This window comes from Pyrus communis, chromosome 13 (genome assembly GCF_963583255.1).
Source record: "Pyrus communis chromosome 13, drPyrComm1.1, whole genome shotgun sequence".
NCBI classification, from domain to species: domain Eukaryota; kingdom Viridiplantae; phylum Streptophyta; class Magnoliopsida; order Rosales; family Rosaceae; genus Pyrus; species Pyrus communis.
In genome coordinates, this window is record NC_084815.1 from 21054893 (window position 1) to 21065791 (window position 10899).

Below are 10899 nucleotides of genomic sequence, written 5' to 3' on the forward strand. Positions count from 1 at the left end.
TGGGAACTCACATGAGAACTTCCCCGTGGGTCACCCATCATGGGAGTGCTCTGGCGCGCTACTCGCTTAACTTCGGAGTTCCAATGGAACCCGAAGCCAGTGAGCTCCCAAAAGGCCTTGTGGTAGGTAGGGATGGGAATATACATATAAGGATCCCTCTCATGGACGATGTGGGATCTTACAATCCACCCCCTTTAGGGGCCCGACGTCCTCGTCGGCACACATCGCAACCCGGGGTCCACCACATCCCGGGCTTGTTCCACCACCGTAGCACGATATTGTCCGCTTTGGGCCCCGACTACTTCTTCACGGTTTTGTTTCTGGGAACTCACACGAGAACTTCCCAGTGGGTCACCCATCATGGGATTGCTCTCGCGTGCTACTCGCTTAACTTCGGAGCTCCGATAGAACCCGAAGCCAGTGAGCTCCCAAAACGCCTCATGCTAGGTAGAGATGAGAATATACATATATGGATCACTCCCTTGGGCGATGTGGAATGTTACAATCCACCCCACTTAGGGGCCCGACGTCCTCGTCGGCACACCACTAATTGTCACATCTCGACCAGGGCCCCCATCACATCCCGGGCCCAACTCCGCAGTAGTACGATATTATCTGCTTTGGGCCTCGACCACACCCTCACGGTTTTGTTTCTGGGAACTCACACGAGAACTTCCCAGTGGGTCACCCATCATGGGAGTGCTCTCGCGCACTACTCGCTTAATTTCGGAGTTCCCATGGAACTCGAAGCCAGTGAGCTTCCAAAAAGCCTCGTGCTAGGTAGGGATGAGAATTTACATATAAGGACCACTCCCCTGAGCAATGTCGAATCTTACATGCATAATATCATAAGCAATTAAATAAAAACTACATATTCATGCTAAGGCTCAAGGCATCGCCCTAGCAAACGTAAATTAGTTACGAACAACCATAAAACAAAAGGAATTTATTGAAATAGAAAAAGGATATAAAACACCTTGAAAACAAACTTGAATTGTCAAAAGCAATTCTCCAAATAGTGCGTGCGTTCTCCTCAACCTAATGGCTAAAAAGCCTTATTTATACTACTACAAAATAAAACCCTTCCTAGAAAATGTCTTAGAATAAAACTAGGAAACATAATAAAATAATAAAACATAAAATAATAGGTTTCCTATTTAAGCTAAAATTCGGATTTCTCAGAAAATCAGACTTTTAACCGACCAAAACAACTTTGATTTGGTCCCAAAAGGTCTCTTTTGAAAGCTGAAGACGTTCCCTACAAATCCTTAAAAAGGAATCTTTCTCAAAATATGTCATCTTGACCTCCAAAATGCCCAAAACGTCCAGAAACTTCAATCTGGGAAACGCTGGGCCTTCTTTTCTTCGCCAAGGTCAAACGCCTTGGTAGAAAAATCTGAAACTTTGATACAATCATCTTGAACGGCACATGAACATCCTCCAATTGGAATCACTCTAAAATTCATCCGTTTGATCACTTTTTGCTCCACCGGAATTTGAATGTCCTACATTGAAAGTATATAACAAAGTATTAAAATTCTACCAAAATAACCAATAAATTAACACTAAGATTAGGGTAAAATATATGGTATAATATCGCCTCATCACTTCTCTCAACACCCACAGCATTTTGTGCTCCAGTTCCCAGAAACGAAAAGCCACCAAACCACCAAGTCAAAGAACAAAATTTTCAAGCATTTCATCTCCCTCTTCCCTAAAACTCACACCCTCTTACAGAAAGTTACCATTTTGTATGTGAATTGTCCACCTTTTTCATGTTCTAATTGTTGGGTATATTGTAATTTTCATGTTTTTGAGTATTTCCTAATGTGTGTTGTTCTTGTTCTTGATGTTAACTTACCAATTTGTATGTAAATTCTCCACTTTTTTCATGTTGTAATTATTGAGTTTGTTTTTATTTTAATGTTTTTAATGTTTTCTAATGTGGACTGTTCTTGTTCTTAATGTTGATCAGCGGAGGAGTGCCACTCGGATGCAGGTTGACAGTGAAGGTTACGAGTTGAAGCAAATGAGGGACATGGCTGCTGCCAAAAAGAGATGGGAAGCTCTGGTATGTTGCTCGATTCCTATGAAATTCGAAGACCGAAACAAAACCATTTTTTATTTAAATGTGCTTAAGTGAGCTACTTAATGGGAATTTGAGAAAAGAAAGTAACATTCTTTTAGTTCAACTATTTTGTTTCTGGAGGTTGTATAATTTGTTCTGCGTATGCTAAATTTGAAAATATTGTCTTATAACAGGTATGTCAGAAAACCCATAGTACTCTTGCGATTTGCTTTGTTCAAGTGATAAACCTCATATTCATTGTTTGTTTTTTCAACAGCCAGTTCGTGGCCAAAGTTAGTGAGAAGTTTCCAGAAGATACAGATCTTATCATTGCATGTCAGACGGGATTGAGGTACTTTTTTTTGTCACAAAGATTGTAGTTTCGGTTATAACTGGTTTATAATGTGACATTTGGAAGTTCTTCTATGACATATTCTGTTTTGGTTTTCTTATTATCGACATGATTGAGATTATAATTGCATACATGGTCTCCTCACTTTCATAATTTACTAACCGTAGACTCGAAGACTCGAAGACTTTTAGAAAACTATAATGAAGATGTTCTCCCAAATTTATGAAGATTATGTAATCATTTGCCATCTTCTCCTCAAAAAGTGATAATATAAACTAGGAGGAGACTGTCAGAGGATCAAAAGGGAGAATCTTAATTCAGCTGTTGATTTGTTTGGCGAAATTCTAGACATCAGACCCATGTTTTAGTCCAGGTTGAATTTTTTGTCTCCAGCTCGAACAGAGAAGAGTAGTTTGTAACTTTTAACTCTACCTTACACTGTGGTCTAAATACATGGAAAAGAAGACAATGTGAATTACTTGAATTGAAATGAATCAATCACAAATTTCACTACCGTCACCTTTCATGGCAGATGTCTGGCTGCTTGCGAGCAGCTGTACAACACAGGCTACAAAAACCTTTTATGGGTTCAAGGAGGAGCAGAGGCTGCTGAAGAAGAGGTACTCGTGGTTTTAGTGTTTAGATATTCTTTTTTGTAATATTCATTTCTACGTATATTTTCTTTTTCGGTGCTTTTGTTGTGAACGAAACTGAAAAAGTCTGTTAATGTAGTTAGTCTCATCTTATGTGGGAGCAGGATCTTGTCAGAGAAGGCCCTCTGCCACTTAAGTTTGCTGGAATTGGTGGGCTTTCAGAATTCCTTGGGTAACTATCTGGTCTTGCTCACTTTTCGTTATAATTGGTAACTACGTTGTCGTGACTCGTGATGCAAACTGGACTTTTGTTTCTTATGCATATTAAAATACAATTTGAAGACAGTTCTTATACAGATTTATCAGAATGTGTATTTATTTCCCAATCCCCAATCCATAGTTGGACAGATCAGCAAAAAGCTGCAGCTGCCAAAGAAAATTGGAGTTACCGATTAGTGTTCTCTGCCGGACTGGTACTTATTCCCATTAACGTGTTTGCTAAAATGGCCTGCTTTTTAGTCACCTAACTTTCAAACGTCTAATCTCAATTTGAATGGTTTTTTAGGCACAGGTCGGAGTCATTCTCCTTGCCGATGCCTTGTTTCTTGGTGCTCGGCATTTAGGACGTTATCTTCAGGATATAAGATCACTCTGAGGTTAAACACTTGTGCTTGAAGTACTTGATTGTATATCAAGATACAACATTTTGCGGTACTGGTTCACCAGAGATAACAGATTTGCCAAGGATAACAATGTTGGAAGCCACAATGCTTCAGTGCCAAGGATAAACTGTACCTGCTTTCTTAAAATTTTTCTGTTACACATTATCCTTATTTTTCAATTTCAGTTACAAATTGTTGAAGGAATGAAGTGTGTCCCGATGGGTTTAGGACTAGCTTCTAGGTTAAGTTACCATGGGTGTATCTCTAGGGTAATCTTAAGCCCATACTTGTTGTAAATCTGCTCTCCCCAAATTTCTCAGACGTTGAGGTTAACACCAATCAACGTCTATGTTCAGTTCTCTTGAACGAGTTCAATTATCTTCCTTGGTCTTGAGCTGTTTCACTAGCTCTCGGATGCAGAGGGAAATTAGGGTTTGTTGATGGAATCGTGGAGGCGCTAGACAGCTCCTCTTCAACATACAGTGCATGGCTTTGCAAGGATCATCTTGTCATATCCTTACTCCTCAATACCATGGAGAAACATGTTGCTGAGCTTTTCAGCTATTACAATTTGTCACTTGATCTTTGGAAAGCCTTGCAAGATATGTATGGAAATCAAAACAATTATGCACGTGTCTTTCAACTTAAAGAAGGACATTGCTGGTGCCCAACAAGAAGGAAATGCGTTTGTTCAACACTTTTAAAGTCTCAAGGCTATGTGGAATGAGTTGGATGTATATCTCCCTCATACCACAGACCCTTCCACTCTCCTAAAAAGAGTTGAGGAAGACATAATCTATCAGCTGTTAGGGAGTTTGAACTCCGAATACAAGGACCTAAGGAGTCACATATTGATGAGTCAAGAACTACCCACCTTCAACAATGTCTGTGCAACTATTCAACGAGAAGAAGCAAGGAAGAAAGTGACGAATGTTGAGCACAATTCGAGATTGACTGAGACTGGTGCATATGCCTCAAACTACAAGAACTTAGAGGCAAAAGGGTACAAGGGAAGAAATACACACCTAAAATGCAAATACTGCAATGATGTTGGTCATGTGGAAGAAAAGTGTTGGGAACTTCATCCTGAACTCAAGCCTAAGTTTAGCAAAGATGGGAAGATGATACCAAGGTCCTCACAACAATTTCACTCTCAACCCAAGGCTCAACTTGCTAATGCTCACTCTCCTAATATCTCACAAGGATCTATGGAGTTCACTGCCAATCCATTGTCACTCATCAATGAATTTGCAGTCTATCTTCAAAGTAAGGGACATGGAGGAGATTCACAAGCTCAAGGCAAGGATGAGGCTAGTCATACAGCTATGTTGGGACAATTTGTCAGCTTTATTGCTAGAAATAAGAAGGTACCACGGGAGGAAGCACCAGGTATACTTAAAGCCTTCACTACTGCTCTATTGACTAGTACTGAAAATGATTGTTGGGTAATAGATTCAAGCGCCACAGATTATATGACAAACAAAGTCACAAACTTGCATCATTTTAAACGTTTTCGAGTCCTTCACATGTTTCACTTGCAAATGGAAAAAATGTCTTAGTTTTGGGCAAAGGGGAAGTAAACTTACTCTCACACAAAACACCTTCCACGACCTTATATGTACCAACCTTTCCCGTCCAACTTCTGTCAATTGGAAAAATCACAAACACCCTAAATTGCCGTGTTATTTTTTGACCATATAATGTGATTTTTCAAGATGTTCTCACCATGAAGATGATTGGTGAATGGGTCTTCATAAATGGACTTTACTACCTGTGCAAGAATGCCTATTTTACTCAGGCTCTTCAAGCTCAATCAAAGTCCATAGATGAAAACCAACTTTGGCATAAGAGATTAGCTCACCCCTTAGAAGTTGTTTTGTTTAAACTTTTTCCACATTTTTGTAAATCTCATCTTACTTGTGATACTTGTCAATTTTCTAAGTTTACTAGACTACCTTTTGGTAATTCGATGTCTAGGACAAGTAAACCTATTGAAATGGTACACACTGATGTATGGGGACCAGCAACTAAATCAATGAAAGGTTTTAATTATTTTTTTCTATTTGTTGATGACTTGTCTAGAATGAGTTTTTTATACCTTATGAAATCAAAGAGTGAAGTCCTAAACATTTTCAAAGACTTTCATCTGTATGTTAAAACATAATTTCAATCAAACACTAAAGTCTTAAGATCAAACAATGGCACTGAATTTCTATCCAACAACATGCTTCAATACATAAGTTCTCTGGGCATCATACATCAAACCAGTTATGTAGGAACTCCCCAACAAAATGGAGTAGCCGAGAGAAAGAATAAGGATCTATTGGAGAAGACTCATGCCCTCATGCTTCACATGCATGTTCCAAAGAAATTTTGGTCACTTGCAATCCTCACTGCCACTTACCTCATCAATCGACTCCCAAGTCAAGTGCTAGAGTTCAAATCTCCCTATGAAGTACTTAAAGGTAGAAAAATTGATTTGACACACCTCAAGGTATTTGGATGTGTTTGCTTCATTCACATTCAAGCCTTGAATCGTGACAAATTAGATGCCAGGGCTACCAAGTGTGTTTATGGGTTATTCCTCCACCCAAAAGGGATATAAGTGTTTTAATCTGGTCACTAATAAGTGCATTATGTCAAGAGATGTGAAGTTTAAAGAAGACTTCCTTTATTTCATTTCCAAAGGAACTACTACAAGTCAGGGGGAGGAATTGTTTGAATTATTTCCACTCCCTTAGAACTTTAATCCTCATGTGTTGGAAGAAAACTCAGTCTCTATCATTTCGGATAGTGAAAGGAATGATGAGTCTCATTCTGATCATTCTCAACCTCTCACAGAGTCTCAAGTGATTAAAAGAAATCCTCCTTGAACAAGGAAGCCTCCAACTAGGTTGCAAGATTATGTTACTTATACCTCACGACACCCTATCACTGAAAGCATCAGTTTTTGTGAGTTCTCCACATCTCATGCTGAATTTCTCAGTGAAATTGATAAACACTGTGAACCTAAGAGTTTCCAAATAGCATCACTCCTCCCACAATAAAATCAAGCCATGGCAGATGAACTTCATGCACTGGAAGAAAATAATACCTGGAGTTTAGTTTAACTACGGAAAAAGGGCTGTTGGAAGTCGTTGGATTTACAAGATCAAATTCAAGGCTGATGGTTTTGAAAGTCCTTATGTTGTCGGACAAAATTTTGTGCCGAATAAGTCATTGATGTTCGGTAGACTGCCATTGAACTATTACCTCGTGTTCGGTTGATCATTTCCGAATATTGGTGCTTTTGTTTTGAGTTTTCCTACCTCTTCGGCAAACATATGCCGAATATAGTTCAAAAGTTAGGTTGGATAGTAACGAACTATTCGCATATCTCCTTTTTTACACTAGTTGCAAGACAAATAAAGTTTGAAAGATAACATTATCATCTACGTGCGCACACATAGCCTTAACCCACAAAAAACAAAAAATTACAGACAACTTTTTACTACTTTCTTTGATTAGTTAGGGCAAATTTGGATCCACATACAAGTCATGAGTCAATTTTGTTTTATTTTTTTTTTAATTGTTTTTCCAGCACGTCAATTCAAAGATATTTCGGAACATCAACAAAATCTTCCTGGTTCACCATAGTCAGGATCAGGCCTGCAGATTCTTGTCAAATAAAGAAACAAAAAACCATTCGAAGTTGTATATGGTTACACCGATGCGAACTCGTACCTTTCAGAGCAGTTCAAGTAGTAGGTACCTTTGGTTCTAATTCGAGAACAAACACATAACACAAAATATTCTCGGGTTAAGTGAATTTTAGAAACTTTCCTTGTCCGACATCGGAAAGTTGATAGATATTACAAGTGCTTATAAGAAGTTGAAATACGTATTCTTCATATCACCAATTGCTTTTATGGTGAATCATCAACTTCCATTATCTACAAGTTTTAAGCACAGTTAACTGAGCATAAGCATTGATTTCTTCTTCTTTACTTTTTGTTTTTGGACCTATGTTTCTTTGACTTTTATGGTACATGAAATCGGTGGCGAAGTCACGATTTGTCAGGAGGAGGGGCAAACTTTTGAAGGGTAAATGGTCCCAAGAAAATGTAGACAATCAAATTATTTTAAATAGTAGACAATATAAATGTCGTTCTTAATTTATCAATACAAACAAATTACAATTGTTGACGACGAGGTTTTTATGTCATGAAAACATCACATAATAGGTTGATTATCAATACAAACAAAGACACATCTCTTAATATAAACAACCATACCATCTTAATATTAACAACCGTTCCATCTTAATATAAACAACCGTGCCATCTTAATATAAACAACCATACCATCACGCCATCATTTATATACCATTTCATCATTCCTTTGATGAATGATGAGAGTGTACGGATTCTCCAACATTCATGAGTGAGGGGATTACTTAATATATCCCAACTTAATGCTCACGCTATCATTGATATACCATTTCATCATTCCTTTGATGAATGATGAGAGTGTACGGATTCTCCAACATTCATGAGTGAGGGGATGTGATGAATGCTGAGAGTGTACGGATTCTCCAACATTCATGAGTGAGGGGATTACTTAATATATCCCAACTTAATGCTCACGCTATCATTGATATACCATTTCATCATTCCTTTGATGAATGATGAGAGTGTACGGATTCTCCAACATTCATGAGTGAGGGGATTACTTAATATATCCCAACTTAATGAGTGACTTTTATTAAGAAGCCATTATTTTCCTGTTATTTTTGTAGTCACAACCTCTTCAAATAAGAAGTTGCAACTCCCACAATCTTAAATTCACAACTTCTTTGAGATGGTTGTTTTACAAATGAAAGGAATGAGCTCCATGAGACCACTTCTGGTTAGTGGCGATATCCATTACGAATGTTTTCTAGATAATGGTGTATGGCATGTTGTGTTATTATTTTAGACAAATCCTTGCTCAAATAAAGATTACATAGATAATTAATGGTTCATATATGATCAACAATCTAATAGTACAACATGTCAAATCATATTACAAGAGGAAACATTTTTTTTTTTTTTCATGTGCATTTACATTTCCACACTTTTTAATGTAGATAATATCGTATGTATTTCAATAAAAATGTATATTATCTATACAAATACAAACTCTTTTAGTTAGACCATCTCCAATGGTAACCTACAACCTAAAAATATTTAGCCCAGAAAATTTAGGTTTTAGCCCAGAAACAGCTTTTCTACTCCAACCATTCTGACTTAAAATTTTAGCCCCAGATTATCAAAGAATGAATTAAGGCTATTTTTTTTAAATTAACTTTTAAAAAAAAAAATTATGTAGACTATCCTAAATTAATTTTATGAACATTTTAACCTAAAATATTTAAATTCCGATAAATTTTGAAAAATCACTAAATTAATACATGAAAATCAAGATAAACCACATAAACTTAATACCAACGACATTTAATAAACCACATAAACTTAAAAAATAAAAAAGACAATTAATAAACCACATAAACTTAAAAAATAAAAAAAAACAATTAATAAACTACATAAACTTAATACAATCGAAAACTCATAGACTACATAAACTTAATAATGATATTCACCATCTTGACTTGGTGATGGACTTGGGTGATAGTCTTGAGATGAATCATCATCTTGAAATATACTCCTTGTGGCATTCCTTCGTAAAATTTCCTTTTGCTTACCACGTAAGTATCTTTTCCTCTCTGGAGTGTATTTGTCGAGGTCCTCCATTATCAAATTTGTTTCGTACCTTTCTTGCTCCCTATCCCCTTGTTCCTTCATGGCCAAAAGCATTTGGGCCGATTCTTCTTGCCGACGGCATTGGATTTCGTTCATTATTGCCATTTCGCTAGCAAATTGTGCACGTGTCGGATCTTGGGACTTCCCTTTTCTCTTTGCTTCCTTTTGCTTATCTCTACCCGGGGGCCTTGCAAAAGAAGAAGTTGGGGTCATTTGTTCGACACCTTCATTGTCGGCAAAATTCACACCTTCATTGACATCATTTGGGGGTGGGGCTTCATTATGAAATAATCTTCCACATTGTTGGTTCGCATCGGTTCCCCACCTCGGACAATCCTTGAGGATGTTCCAAGCATGATGCAACTTAAAAGCTTGATTTTTTGGTGTAGTTCTTGTCTTGTAAATTGCCATTGCTTTGTCACCCTATGCAACAAATACATAAAAACAATTAGTTGCAAAATACTATTATGTACATGACAACTAAAATATCAACAAATAAACTCATAATTTCTGAGGCGCCCCTTCCACTAGGCATGTCAACCATGGCTCTCTCCAAGCTTCCTTTCCATAAAGTGCACGCTTTGTTGATAATCTTCCACCGATCATAAACACCACCAACTTCCCTTCGACCGGCGTTGGAGTTTTCATGGAACTTATCAACGATTTTACCCCATAAAACCTTTCTATTTTGATTGGTGCCGACGGCACCATCTTCGCTAATCGAAATCCATGCCAAACATAAAGCAATATCTTCGTCAAAGATCCAATTACGACCTCTAACATGCTCTTTTGCCATCTTGAAAATTCTAGAAATGAGAATAAATGGTATAAAGAAAAATTGGAAGAATTGTAGGAGAAAAGTGAGTTTTGTGTGGATGTTTGAACAAATACATAGGTATTTATAGAGTTTTTGGTTGAATTTTAAGTTAAATAATTTTTATAAATTATTCTAGCCGTTGGATTTAAATTTGGACCGTTAGATCTTTTTTTTTACCGTTATATTTAATTATATTTGATCTAAGCCGTTGGATTCAATAAATACATAAATATAAAACTAAAAAAAAAAAAATTTGAACCTGGACCGTTGGATTAACCAACGGCCCAGTAATCAGTCACCGTTAGATCTATAAAGCAGCCCAACGGCTACTTTGTTGCAATTATTGCGCAGGGAACAACCCACGTGGGGCTGTCGGGTGGGGATCTGTTTTGGCGCGTGCGGGGCGTGGGAGAGTGGCTGAAAGGAAAGTGGGCTTCACAGCCCGTGTTTCACTCACAACAGGTAAGGCCCATAATGAGTTTTGGCCTAAAAACGGGCTGGTATTTGGCCTTCTTTTAAGTTTTGGGTTTTAGGTTTTATTTAGCACATGGGTTAGAGTGGGTTTTGGGGGGGGAAAAAAAGGGAAATTTTAGGTTATAAGCCATTGTTGGAGATGGTCTTAGGGGT